The following is a 14,490-nucleotide window of genomic DNA, read 5'->3' as shown; positions in this document are numbered from 1 at the left end:
GGTTTATCCCTAGTATCTTATACATCTTGAAGGCTAAGGTAAAAAGGATTCTTTTCTTCAGCTCTACTTCGTTGAACTTGTTGTTCTTACATAGAAATGCTATAGATTTTTGGATGTTGATTTTGTATCCTGCTACTTTACTTTATTCATTTATTACTTCATGTAGTTTTTTCATAGAAACCTTTGGGTCGTCTAAGTATACCATCATGTCATCTGCAAATAAACATGTTTGCAACTCTTCTTTGCCTATTTGAATATATTTTATATTGTTCTCTTTTCTAACTGCATTGGCTCAGACTTCCAGCACTATATTAAAAAGTAGTGGAGAAAGTGGGCAGCCTTGTCTAGTATCAGTTTTTGGTGGAAAAGCTTTTACTTTTTCTCCATTCAGTATAATGTTAGCTGTAAGTTTTTCATAGATGGCTTTTATTGTGTTAAGAAATGACCCTTCTATACAAATCTTACTGAGAGTCTTAATCATGAAAAGACATTGTCTTTTATCAAATGCTTTCTCTGCATCAGTTGAAATGATCATATGGTTTTATCTTTCTTTCTGTTAATATGGTATATTATATTTATGGTCTTGTGTATGTTGAACCACCCTTGCATCCCTGGGATAAAGCCTACCTGGTCATGATGAATAATCTTTGTTATATGTTGTTGGATATGATTTGCAAGTATCTTGCTGAGAATTTTTACATCTGTATTCATCAGAGATATTGGCCTATAGTTTTCCTTTTTTGTCATGTCCTTATCTGTTTTGGGAATGAGGATAATGGAGGCTTCATAAAATGAATTTGGAAGGTTTCCCTTTTTTGGGATCTTTAGAAATAACTTGAGTAGGATAGGGGTTAACTCTTCCTTAAAAGTTTTGTAGAATTCCAAAGTAAAGCCCTTCGGACCTGGGCTTTTCTTTGTCGGGAGGTTATTTATTACTGATTCAATCTTATAGCATGTTATGGGTCTATTCCGGTTTTCTATGTCCTCCTGATTCAATATTGGTAGATTATAAGCATCCAGGAATTTGTCCATCTCCTCCATGTTCTCTTGTTTGTTGGCATATAGTTGCTCATAGAATCCTCTAATGATGTTTTGTATTTCTATTGTGTCTGTTGTAATGTTGCCTGTTTCATCATGTAATTGATTTATCTGGTTTCTTTCTTCTTTATCAGTTTAGCTAATGATGTGTCTATCTTGTTATTCTTTTCAAAGAAAGCTTTTACTTTTATTTATTTTCTGTATAGTTTGTTTATTTTCTACTTCATTTATTTCTGCTTGAATCTTTATGATTTCTTTCACCTGGCGTTTTCTGATTTTTTTTTCCAATTCCCTGAGGCATGATGTTAGATTGTCTGTTTGCCACTTTTCCATCTTTTTCTTATGCACACTAATTGCTATGAATTTCCCTCTTATGATTGCTTTTGCCATGTCCCATGGATTATGGAAACTCATGTACTTGTTATCATTTGTTTCCATAATTTTTTAAATTTCAGACTTAATTTCTTCAGCAGTTAAAAAGTCATTCAGAAGTAGGTTGTTTAGTTTCTATGTGTTTGTGCATTTTCAGGGTGTTTCTTGAAATTAGTATCGAGTTCAATTCTATCATGGTCAGAGAAGATCCTGGATATAGTCTCTATGCATTTGAATCTGTAAAGGCTTGATTTGTGTCCTATCATATGGTCAGTCTTTGAAAAGGTTCCATGCCAGGGTGAGAAAAATGTTTATTTTGTGGTCTTAGGGTGGAAAGTTCTATAGATGTCTTCCAAGCCATTCTATTAATAGTATCATTTAGGTCAGTATCTATTTATTTTCTGTCTAGAAGATCTGTCTAAAGGAGATAATGGGGTGTTGAGATCCTCAATAATTATAGTATTGCACCCTATCTCTCTTTTCAGCTCCAGCAGTCTTTCCTTCACGTATTTAGGTGCTCCTGAGTTGGGGTGCATAGCTATTTATGAGTGTTATGTCTTCTTGCTGAATTAGCCCACTTACTATTATATAACATCCTTCTTTGTCTGTTTTTACAGTCTTTATCTTGAAGCCTATTTTATCTAAAATTGATATCACAACTCCTGTCATTTTTGATTTCCATTTGCATTGAATACTTTTTTTCAGCCCTTCATTTTTAGGCTATGTATGTCTTTATCCATAAAGTATGTTTTTTTGTAAGCAACAGATAGAGGAGTTTTTGTTTGTTTGTTTGTTTTGTTTTGTTTTGTTTTGTTTATCCGTTCAACCAGTCTGTGTCTCTTAATGGGAGAATTTAATTCATAATTCATTAACATTAAATGTTATTATCGATATTTCTGGTCCTGTTCCTATCATTAAGTGAGCCATTTTCTTGGTTGATTTTGTTCTCTTATAACTGTCAATCTGACTTTTTAGTTTTCCTAGTACAGCACTCCCTTCAGAATCTCTTGAAGAGCTGGTCTGGAGTTCGTAAATTCTTTCAGGTTTTGTTTATCCGAGAACATTTTTATCTTTTTTTCCCCTCCTGAAGGATAATCTTACCGGGTTAACTCTTGGACTATATTTCCCCATTCTTTCCTTGCCTGTATTGTTTCCGATGAGAGGTTCAATGTTAGTCTGATGGGATGACTTTTGTAAATAATTTGACATTTCCCTCTTGGCAATTTTAGTATCTTGTCTTTGTCTGTGGTTTTGGCCTATCTGGCTATGATGTGCCTTGGAGAGGATCTTCTTGAGCTGATTCTATTACAGGGTCCTATGTATTTCTTGGGTCTGGATATTTGAACACCTCTCTAGGTTTGAAAAGTTTTCTTCCAGTATTTCATGAAATAAATTATCAATGCCCTTATTATTTTCTTCCTCTTCTGGGATACCAATTATCCAGATGTAGGGGTGCCTGATGGTATCTAGTATTTCTCATATATTATTCTTTCATTTTTGGGGGGGTTGTTTCCTTAACCTTTTCAATACTTTTTTCTAGTTCAGAAGTTTTGTCTTCTACATTTGAGATTTGACCTTCTGCATGATCTAATCTACTTTTAATACTTTCAAGGGAGGTTTCAATTTCCTGTATCACATTCTTCATCCCTAACACTTCATTTGATTCTTTTTTTATGGTATGTATTTCTTCTTTCAAATTGTGAAAGGACTTTCTCATCTCCTGGGGCTCGTTGTCTCTTTTCACTTGCATCTCAATTAGTTAGGTCACTACAAATATTCTGAATTCTTTTTTTATTCTTTTTTATTGTTTGAGAGTTTTTTGCTATAGGGAGCATGCACTCACCAGAAAGACAGAGAGAGACAGAAAGTGAGAAATCACCCCCTAGGGGGAATGGCCATGCCACAATCCCTTCTCCTCCATTCTCCTCTCGGGATCTTGGGCATGCATACACACGTGCCCGGCATGAGTTTAAGCCACCAGGTATGGGACTCGAACCGTGGTTGACTACATGGAATTCAGTGACATAGCCATTACGCTAACTGCTGGTCCCAAATATTCTGAATTCTTCATCCAACATTTCCATGACTTACATTGTGTTGTCTGTGGGTGATGTGGAATTGATGTTTTCCCTTGGAAGAGACATTTTGTTTCCCCTAGAGGAGAGATATTTTGTTGATTGCTCATATTTTTGGGGTCTCTGTGATTGTTCCTAGTCATTGGGTGATCTATATGTTTCCTCCTAAATTATTCATAGTATCCCTGAGCATTCAAGGTGTGGAGGAGTAGAAAATTGGCAATCTCTCTTATGCTCTGCCTCCTGTTGCTCACCAGCACACTGCACTGTCATCACTGGTCCAGGGTGACCCAAAGTCTTCCCTGTTACTAAAGAACAGGTGCAACTCAAACTAAGCTGCTGAGCTTCACCTCAGAAGCAAAGAAAAGACTGTGAGGTGTACCTTGTACACTGCGTGCTATCCAAAACACCAAAGTTCTGAAAGTTCAAAGGTGAGTCGGGGAGGGATGAACCACAGTCCCGGCCCTTAGGTCCTGCATCCACAGGCAGCCTGGCATCTGGCAAGGCCATGCACTTGAACTGGTATCCTCCATTTTCTTCTTGAGATGTTGGACACACATACATACACAAATGTCTGGTATGTTATTCAAGCTGCTAGGTCTGGGATTTGAATCATGTAGTTGCCATGTGGGATCCAGTTGCCTTAACCATGCCACTAGCTGGCCTGCCATCCAGCTATTGTTTGCCTGAAAATGTTTTGCATTTTTGTCTTCTTTTTCCTTTACTCATGATATAGCATGTGCATGTGCACATGAGGGTGAAAAAAAGAGATAAAGAAAGAAGCATCTTCCATAGAATCTGGTCATGCAATGATGCCTTTTCTCCAGTCCTTCACTCTATTGAATTTTGGGCACTCGTGCTTGTGCCTGGTTTGTCTCAAGTCAATTGGGCTGAGGAGCCAAACCCTAGATGTTGTTTGCGATTTGGCTTCTCTTGAGCAGTGCACTACCACTGTACCATAGTGTCAGCCTTGTTTTTATTTTTAAAGAATATTTTTGCCAAATATAGAGTCTAGATTAATAGCGTTTTTAAATTTTTTTCTTTCAGCACTTTAAAGAGGTCTTTTGGCTTTTGTTGTTTCTAATGAGAAATTAGCACACGTGTATGGGCATGTATGTGTTTTATCTTTGTTACTTGTTTCCAGTAATGTGATTATGATGTATTTTGGTGTGGCTTGTATTGCTTAGGTTTTGCTGAACTTCTTGGATCTGTGGATATGTAGTTTTCATCAAAAACCCATATTTTTATAACAATATTGGCCGTTTTTCTTCAGATGTTTTTACTGAATTTCATGCCCAGTCCCTTGCCTTTCCTGAAACTCTAGTTACATATATTGACATTGTCCCACAAATCATGGAGGCTCTCATTTTTAAGACTTTTAAAAAAGTGCTTTAGTCTGGATAGTTTCAATTGCTATCTTTCCAAGTTTACAACATTTCTTCTGTAATATCTAATCTCCACTAAGCCAAATAGTAAATTTTTCATTTCAGACAGCCCTCTATTTGGCCCAATACCATTTTTCCTTAGTGATTTTAACTTTTACTTCTAAACTTCCACTACTAAATTCTCACAAGGGTTTGTATGAAACTTTCTATGTTGCTGCATTGATCTATTTCTGTATTCATGTTCTGAAATCATGTTAATTTGTTTATTATAGCTTAGCATGTGTGAATATCTGGTAGGATTAATTATCTCTTAATGTTTTTGCTTTTCTATTTTTGTTGAGTTACTTCTCCATGTGAAATTTAGTCAGCTGGTCTAATGAAAAGAAAATACCACTGATTTTTGTTGTTGTTGTTTTGTTTTTGTTCTTTTTTTTTTTTTAAGAGAAATGTTTGTGATAGGATACATGTACTCACCAGAGAAACAAAAAGCGAGCAATCACTCCCCCAGGGGTGGATGGTCATGCCACAATCCCTTCTCCTCCATTCTCATCTTGGGATCTTGGGCATGCATGCACAAGCACCTGGCATGAGTTTTAAGTTGCCCAGTCCAGGACCTGAACTATGGCTGACTATGTGGGAGTCCAGGAACATACTGCTGGTCCCAGTGTTGATGTTTTTAAACTATATGTATTGATTAACTTAGGGATATTTCACATTTGTTTTAAGGTTTTTGCCATAGGGTGCGTGCACTCACCAGCACGAGACAGATAGAGACAGTGCACATGTACCTGGCATGATTTTCAAACCAGATCCTGGACTCAAATCAGAGTTGGCCATGTGCGAGTCCAGTGCCATAACCACTACGCCACCTGCTGGCCCCTCACATTTTTTCTGACAGCATGTCTTTCTATGTATAAACAGGGTTTGTCTTTTCCTTCTTTTGTCAAGTTTTCTTTTGTATTCCTAAGCAGCATTCTGAAGTTTTCTTCATATAGATCTTAAATATTTTTACTAGATACTTTATATTTTTATTATGTGGCTATTGTAAATGACATTTCCTTACTCTATGTTCTAAATGGTATTGCTTGTACACAGATCTGCTAATCTTGACCCAATCACCTCAGTCTGTTCCATTATTGTTTCCCATTCACTGGCATATATTTTTTCAGGTGTACATAATAATATCTAGAAATGGTGTTTTCCTGAACCTGCATGGTTTTTTCCACACAATGTCCTCTGTGCCTATTATCTTTCCTCTTTTCTGAATATTTTAAACATAATCAATGTAAAAGCTTTTCATATCACTCCAGTGCCTGCAGTTTGTGGAATGTAAATTTCCCCAACTATTTCATCTGTTAACTGTATTAAAAGATAGTTCCTTTCTTCATGGAATTAGACATATTTACCATGAGCTCATCTTCGCTAGGAATAGTTTCCTGTTGAGTCCCATGAGCCTGTACTGTGCCGGCATCTGTACCATTTGGTTCACATTTGCTTTTGCTGGGTCCATTCTTAGATCATTTCTATGTTTATTTTTTGACTAGAACTTCCTTTAGTTATGGAGAGGAGGAATTCTGACTAACACCCACACATGGTATGATTTGGGAAGTTTCATTTCTGGAGGTCTTCTCTTTTCCCACCCACAACGCTGGGCAGATGATCAACTTCCTCTGCATCCTCAGACCAGTGGGCAGACTTTTCCAGTCTTCGTTTCATGGGAGGAACAGCCCTTTCTGGCTTTCAGTTTTGTTCAAAGAGGTCAGTTCTGCTTCTGCAGGCTTGAGGCCTAATCTTCTGTTCTTATGGGTCTCAAATCCATCTTGTATGCCAGCACCTGTTTCTGATATCCCCATGGACCTTTTTTTTTGTTTTTGCTCAATTTTATGGATTTGAGTTTCTACTTTTTTCTTTGGACCTTGGACTTGACTTTGTTTTGAGTTTGGATTTAAAACAATAATGACAACAGCAAAAATATTTTGTTATTATATCTTATCCAGAATTTATATGAGTTTGTACCATAAGGGGAAATCTTCCATATCAGCTCACTGTGTCATTAATGAGGATATTCTTTCTTTCTTTCTTTCATTTTTCTTTAAGAATTGTTTAATTTAATTTTATTCTTCATCATCATTTTTTAAAAAATCTTACTAGAGAAAGACGGGGGTGGGGGGAGTGAGAAAGCAAGCCACCAAGCCTGGAACTCAAACCATGGTTGGCCATGTGGGAGTCCAACACCATAACCACCATGCCACCTGCTGGCTCTCCTTCTTCTTCTCTTTTTCTTTTAGAGAGATTTTTGCTATAGGGTGGGTATACTTGCCAGAGAGACAGAAAGCAAGAAATTACCGCCTAGAGGGAATGGCCATGCCACAGTCCCTTCTCCTCCATTCTTCTCTTGGGATTTTGGGCATGGATGCACACACGTCTGGCTTGAGTTTTAAGCTGCCGGGCCCGGGACTCACACCTTAGTAGACTATGTGGGAGTCCAGGGACATAACCTTTATGCCATCTGCTGGTCCCTTGACCAGGATTTTTTGACCCATTTCTTTTCCTGTCACAGACAGAAATGCTTAGCCTCAGAATACCTTGGGTCTAAGCAGGTATAAGAATCCAGGTGTTCTTATTCATTCATTCACTTAGCAACTTTCCCCATACCCTCTTTTCCACTCTTTCATAGATAAATACTTATTTGCTGGAACTTCCTTAAGTTATGGTGAGAAGGAATTCTGACTTTTAAGGTATTCTGTATTTTGTGCCAGGAACTGAGTTTGTTATTTGGTATATAAAACTTATAAAGTGAGATTACATCTATGGCACAGGGTAGGGAATAATTTTAATACACTACAGCAAGTTCTAACACAGAGGTAGGGGTGTGCATTTGCAAGAGGACATTTAAAGGTTTTGTGTATGAGTGTGGAACACAGATGACCACATGTCTTTCTTCATATCCTGGGAATAATGAGGAATAGGAAGTAGGCCACAGGGGCTGAGGGGAGCATTGTACTGGGGGGGCCAGGGCCTTGGCTACTGGTTCCAGTTGCTCACCAATTCAGCTGCCTTTCATACCCCACTATCCTGAGATCTTGACTCAGCAGTTCTGGAAGAGGTCCCACATATCTGCATATTTAGAAGCATCTGTATGTGATTTTAGTTCACTGTTAAGATAGAAAATTGATATTAAAACAATATCACACTGCTTCTTTACTTAGAAGATCTCTCATTTTTCACTTTACTAATTACATTTCTATGGAGTTCTGAAAATGCAAGTTTCTTTACTCTCACGTAGTCCCACTTTGGTGTACATATGTCCATACGCAGAACTATGTGTTGTACAGTGGCAAAAGCTGACTCTGAAACTGGTGAGAAAACCTGGGGCCATTGTACTAGTTTTCTAGGGCTGCTGTAACCAAGTACTACTAACTAGGCGACTCAGGACAATAGAAATTTGTGATCTAATTGTATGCTAAATCATTTTAACCCTTATATCTTCTGTGCCTCAGTGTCTTCGACTGTAAAATGAAGCAAGTAATTTCCAGATCCAGAATTCTAACACGTAATAGTTGCCTAAGAGAGGACTCTTTGTGGCAGTCATTACTGGTTTTGTTATTAATACCATTATGTGATCTCTCTGGGTTTAGAAGCTTTTTCCTCAGAGAGAAGTGTCAGTGAACTAAAATGACAAGCAGGCTGTTTTTACAATCATCCTATGTTGTAATCTGGCTTCCAAAAAATTAAATAATGATAATTGATGTAATGTCTTTTCCAGTTAGATGACCTCCTTAGCATACTGTATTGTAAAGTAATGAGGCTGAGTTTGATTTGTGGAATCTCCTATTGATTTACAGTCACACCTCAGGGGTGTGTGTGTGGGTTGGCACTAGAGTGTGAACAGTAATTGTCAGTGAACCCAGTTGGAGGACTACAGAGAAGTGCTCAGAGGCCAGGGTTCCAAATGTTTCTCATTAATTATCTTCAAAACAAATTCTCAGCCTAAACGCCCCAATTAGGGAGTAACACATGGCTTAGAAAGCCGTGGTGGTAAATTTCCTGATGTACTGGGTTTTGTTTTAGAAATTAATGTAGTACGGTTGGAAAAATGTGGACTCGGAGCCAGCCTGACTGAGTTCCAATTCTGGTTGTACCACTTATCTGCTTTATGACACTGAGCAAGTTACTTTGTCACTTTGTGCCTCAGTTTCCTCCTCTGAAATATGGAGAGAGTAACAATGGGACCTACCTCACAAAGCTATTGCACAGATTAAATAAGTTAACACATGAAGAGCACTTAGAACAGTGCCTGGAACAGGAAGTCTTAGATGTAATTATTTGCACCAAGACGAAGAGTCAATCCATAAGAACAAATATCAAAGAAGGTTGAGGCATGTCTCAGGCTTACTGTGACAATATTTGGAGCTGGGTTGGCCTTTACCAAAGCTCTTTCATGACACTGCTTGGTCCTTCTGTATGGGAAGCTTGGGCACAGGACTCCGCATGGTCAGATGGATGAGAACCAGACTGAGGTTCCTACAGACTGTCTTCCAGCCTGACCAAAAGACATTGGACCATGATGGCTCTCTTTCCCCTGATCCGCCTGCACCTTTCTTTTTGATCTCTGTCTCACTCCTTTTCCTCCCCCTCTTTCCCACTCCTTCTCTCCGGCGTCAGTCTCACTTATGGGCATTACTCAGACTAAAGCTTGCCCTTAAGGCTTATAACCCTATAAACAAGTCTGACATGAGTCTCTGATCTGTTCCCTGGCCTTCAATTTCACCTCACCCATCCAAAATGGGGTCCTGTGCCCATTTTCTCTTCTTCTCAGAAGATGGTGGAAACCTTAAGAAAACGAGCCTCCTGAGTCCCCCAAAGAAAGGACTCATCCTGGCTAGGAAAGCGTGACTGACTGTTTGGGTTCAACATCCCCCTGTCTTTGTGTTTTCTCCCATTTTCTCACACACATATTTTGCTCAGGGCAGTTTGGGGAATACAGACATGCCAAGCTGGCTTCACTTCTTTATAACTGGGACTGAAGAGTCAAGTCCCTTTTGGTTTTAATTAAAAGAACATGAGGTTCAGGGTAAACCATGCAGAAGTAAGAAACAGGAGCAAAGTAAAGAAACGAAAGCCATCCTTTGTTCTCACTGGGAAGTTCGATGTCTTGAGAATACTGAGTTGTTACTGAGCCCTCCTCATAATCTCCAAGAGGAGGAGGACAAAATCCACCCACTGACAGCACACTGCCTAATCCACCTCTGTTGAATTCTTCTTAGCAACCAGTTTTCATGAAGTTGAGAAGCAGTGTGATAATTGTGCAAAGGTCATTTCATTTTCATTTTCATCATTTTTGTGGACCTCTGAAAATGCAAGCCTCTCTAGTTCAGTGTACACATTTCCACACATAGACCTGTGTGTTGTACCAGCAGCAAAAGCTAGAGAACTCAGACACTCGTGAGAAACTACTGGGGCCACCATACTAGTTTCCTGGAGCTGCTGTAAGGAAGTGCCGTAACTCGATGTCTTAGGACAACAAAAATAAACCATCTCACAGTTCTGGGCTAGAAGTCTGAGATCAAGGAGTCAGCAGGGCCGTGCTCCCTCTGAAAGCACCAGGGAAGGATATGTTTGGCCTTCTCTCCTAGCTTCTGGTAGGTCCTTGGCTTCTGGCAGCATAACTCCAGTTTTCACATGGTGTGCACAACTATGTCCAAGTTTCCTCTTTTTAAGGACACCAGTCATATAGATTTGGGGCCCATTCTATTCCAATACGACCTCATGGCTGCCCGCAGTTTGAATCTGGGACCAGGTGACTTATTCTCTCACTTTCCCTCTCTCTCTCTCTGTCTCTGATGACTACAGCAGTTTAAAAAAATAATAATGATAAAATAAAATAAATAATTCTTTTTTTAAAAAAAAAAAGTTGCTCAATCCTTGGTTTCAGACACCATGCTCACAATCATTGTGAGTTGTATGTCCCTGTATTGAGGTGTTGGTTCGGAGAGCATCTCCTGGGAACAGAGACAGGCAGTGTGCTCGGGGACAGGCAGCTTCTCATTTCTGTAATTCCATGGATCTGGGAATAGCGAGAGCTAATAACATGAGACACTTGGTACAGGTTCTAGAGGGCAGCGGCAACCATGCCCTTTGCCGTTAGAGTTTCTAGTTCTGCTTTGACCTCTCCTTAATTCAGCTGAGAACTGTAAGCACCCAAAGATTCAGATGTGGCCAGTCTCTAACTATGAAGAGCTGACTAGAGACAAGTGTCGTGCTCAGGAAAGTGACACTGTGAGGCAGTTTGTGAATGGACCTCAGCCCCACAAGACTGGTGAGAAATTCTGCCAGGGTTCCAAGACAGTAGAAGGGACTCCAGTAGTTGGGAAGAGGAGCAATTTTAGAATCAGACCTTGAAGGATTAGCTGTGCAGGGAGAAGGGGCTAGGGTATTTTCGTTAGAATAGCCAGAGAACATAGGGATATAGTAATTGTATGGGACGTGATGTACATATGTGGTGTGTGTGCACATTTGTGTGCATAATAGTCATACATATAAATCGTGAAGAATTCAAAAGGTTAAAACAATAGGGTATAAAAGTCTTTCTATCGCCTTGTTTCTTAGTCACCCAGTTCCTTCCCCAGAGACAGAGGTTATATTTTAAAAGATTTGACAAATATAGAGAACCTATCTACACCCTCACCCATGGCTAGCTGACTGAACTGTCTTCTAAGAATGAAAGTATCAAACATGCATGTTTTCATTGTTTTATTTTTTATTTTTTTTTTCCGCAGTGCATCATGCTGCCACTGTTTGCAACCATCAGATTCTCACAAAGACTACTTCATACACCATTTCAGGGGCCAACATCCTATCCCAAGATGCAGAAAATTTGAGAGACCAAAGTAATTCTATATTGTAATATTAGCCATCCCTGTCCCCACTGAGGAATCTACAAAAATCCCTGGAGGATTGTGGGCTTCCCCAAGGCATGGGCTACAAGTTTTAGCCAGGAGATCTAAGGATCTAAGGAGATGGGAGGGCCCATCTGGCTTGTGGGCTACACCTTAAGTGGAGAAGAATGTGGTCCATTAGGGCCCAGGGCAGCCTGGGGCAGAGGGGGGCTATCCCTACCCCAAGCTAATGTGTACAAGGGACCAACACAGTGGGTGCTGATAGGAGCAGGGCTCAAAGAGTGCTTGGAAGAAAACTGGGAACTCACAGACTGACTGGCTTGACCCAGATGGGTTTCCTGACCAGAGGAGAACTCCTGCCTTGAAAGGTTATGTGGGAAAGATTCCTATTTTCTTCCCCTGCTGTGAAATCAATTAAAAACAGGATGGATATAAAATGGTTTTATAACCTCCCTCACCTCCTGGCTTTTTTTCTTCTTGAGCGTAGGCCAGCCCAGAGTGGGGAGAGACAGGAGGGAGTCTCATGGTCTGAAAATTCTGTGGCAGTTTAAATAATAGTGACCTCTTGCTCCAACTCTCCCCAGGGGACTTGAGGCTGGAGGAAAAAATGTCTCCCTGGAAAATAGACAGATGAGGGAGGACCCAAAGAGAGAGTGAGGGGGAGGAGCTGAGCCTCCCCAGTGCCGGACCAGCCTCCTGCTTTCGCCTTGACTGCCCACAGGTTCAGAACGCATCTAACCTGGGGAAATAAGGCAGCAGATTTTCGAAGAAAATTTATTTACCACCAAACAGAATGACTTGGTATGCTAGCATATTCTTTCTTTATATAATTTTCACTCCTGCTTTGATTTACAAAAAAAAAAAAAAAGGATAACAGATAACTTTTATTGAGTACTACTTCATGCCAGGTACATAATTTGCCACTTTTCCTAAATCAACTCTAAATCTCACAGTACCATCGAAGGTTAAATAGCATTTCTCCAAGTTAAAAAGAAAGCAAACGAAACTCAGAGACAGCAAGTAACCATTTCAGGCGCCAACATCCTATCCCAAGATGCAGCTAGTAAGTGACAAAACCAAGGTCCAAACCTGTTTGTTTTCCTGTCCCCACTAAGCTAAAATAAAATAGTTCTCACTTACTGAACTCTCACTGCATGGCAAATACTTGGATACGTTATCGGAGATCCTCGTAACAAACCTGTGAGGAGAATTGCTATTGCTTTTATTTTACAGATGAAAAAGTCAGAGCTAAGGAAATAGCTCAAGGTCATTGACCTGAGTTGGTGAAGTCTGGTCTTGAGCCAGACTTCTGGATTCTCAAATACCAGCATTCCTTCCAGGCAGGCCATACAACTTCAGGGTCCCAGAAAAGTACTTGTGCTTCTAGGAGCTTCCTATGGGTACTCTGGGACCAGAGAGGACCCCAGCTGGCTATCCCTGGTGAGCTGAAGTTGAACTGGGCTGTGCACAGAGTCTGAGAATGGTCTCTGCCAACGCATTGTTCTCAGCAGCATGTAATGTTTCCTGGGACTTTGGCCAACTTGACTAAGGCATTTTAGACATCTTGAGGGACACAGTTCTAAGCATCTTAAATAGATCGACAGACTTCTTTGTCAGGAAGAGCTGCTTCATACCACAGAGCTGCCCATATTTTTCCCAGTGAAGAGTATTAGCTGGAATCAACTGGTCATTTCAGAGTCTGGCAAACCTGGGTCCTATTTTTACACCCGGGAGAATGAGCTTCAATGACTTACCCATCTCGTCTTTGTTGTCAAACAGCTCCAATCTGCCTTCACTCACCTCCATCTTCTCTAAACTCCTATACTATTTTCCAAGGTACAGCCTCTCAGAAATATCTTATGGAGTCTCGACATCCCGAGTCACATCTTGACTTCCCTCTACTCCCTTGCCTCCCTCTTCCCTCTGCCCTCAAATCTGCAGTCCATAATCAATAGCAATAGCAAGACAATCCAGTTTGGGCTGGCACTAGGAAATAGCCAAAACATTGTCACATCTATTACATCTTCTAGGGCTCTTATTAACCCAAGGAAGAAAAGCAATATGAACATAGGTTTTCTGAAAAGAAATTTAAGATACTGATAGTGTCTAAAGCAGGACTAGAACATACATTTCTGCTGGATTTCATCGTCTCCATCTCTTTGTCCCAAACTCTATTCCAAGATATAGTTAGAGAAATAGCCACTGTATCTAGGGAACATCATTCTAAATTTAAATGTTTCCCTCAACAGGCTTTTAAATTGTTCTGAAAATTCAGCCTGAAAATTGCAAATACCCATTAATGAAAGTGCATCTTATGCCTGGAACAATTCATTTCAGAAGCAGCATATCCCCCTGAAACCAAGATCGTCACACAATTTCAGTTATTTCAATAGCACCAGTGCTAGTCATTCATTTGTTCATCAAATACTCTTGAGTGTCTCCCAGGGACCAGGTACTTCCAAGTACTGTGGGTTCAGTGGGGATCAATGTGGACATAGTCTGAGCCCTCATTGGTTCTGTGTGTTTGGGGAGGTTGGATACAGCCAAGTATCTACTATGGGAACAGAGAGCATGGCGGCCTAGTCAACCCTAAAGTTTAGGATGGCTTCTCTGAGGTACTGAAACTTTAAACTAAGACCTGAAGATAAGTAGAAGCTTACCATGTAGGGATGAGGTGAGGCATTTTCCAGGTGTGGCAGGACTGAGCATGAGCCTTGCAGA

The sequence above is a fragment of the Tupaia chinensis genome, unplaced genomic scaffold (genome assembly GCF_000334495.1).
Source record: "Tupaia chinensis unplaced genomic scaffold, TupChi_1.0 Scaffold000099_1, whole genome shotgun sequence".
NCBI classification, from domain to species: Eukaryota; Metazoa; Chordata; class Mammalia; order Scandentia; family Tupaiidae; genus Tupaia; species Tupaia belangeri.
Note: the sequence above shows the minus strand (reverse complement) of the source record.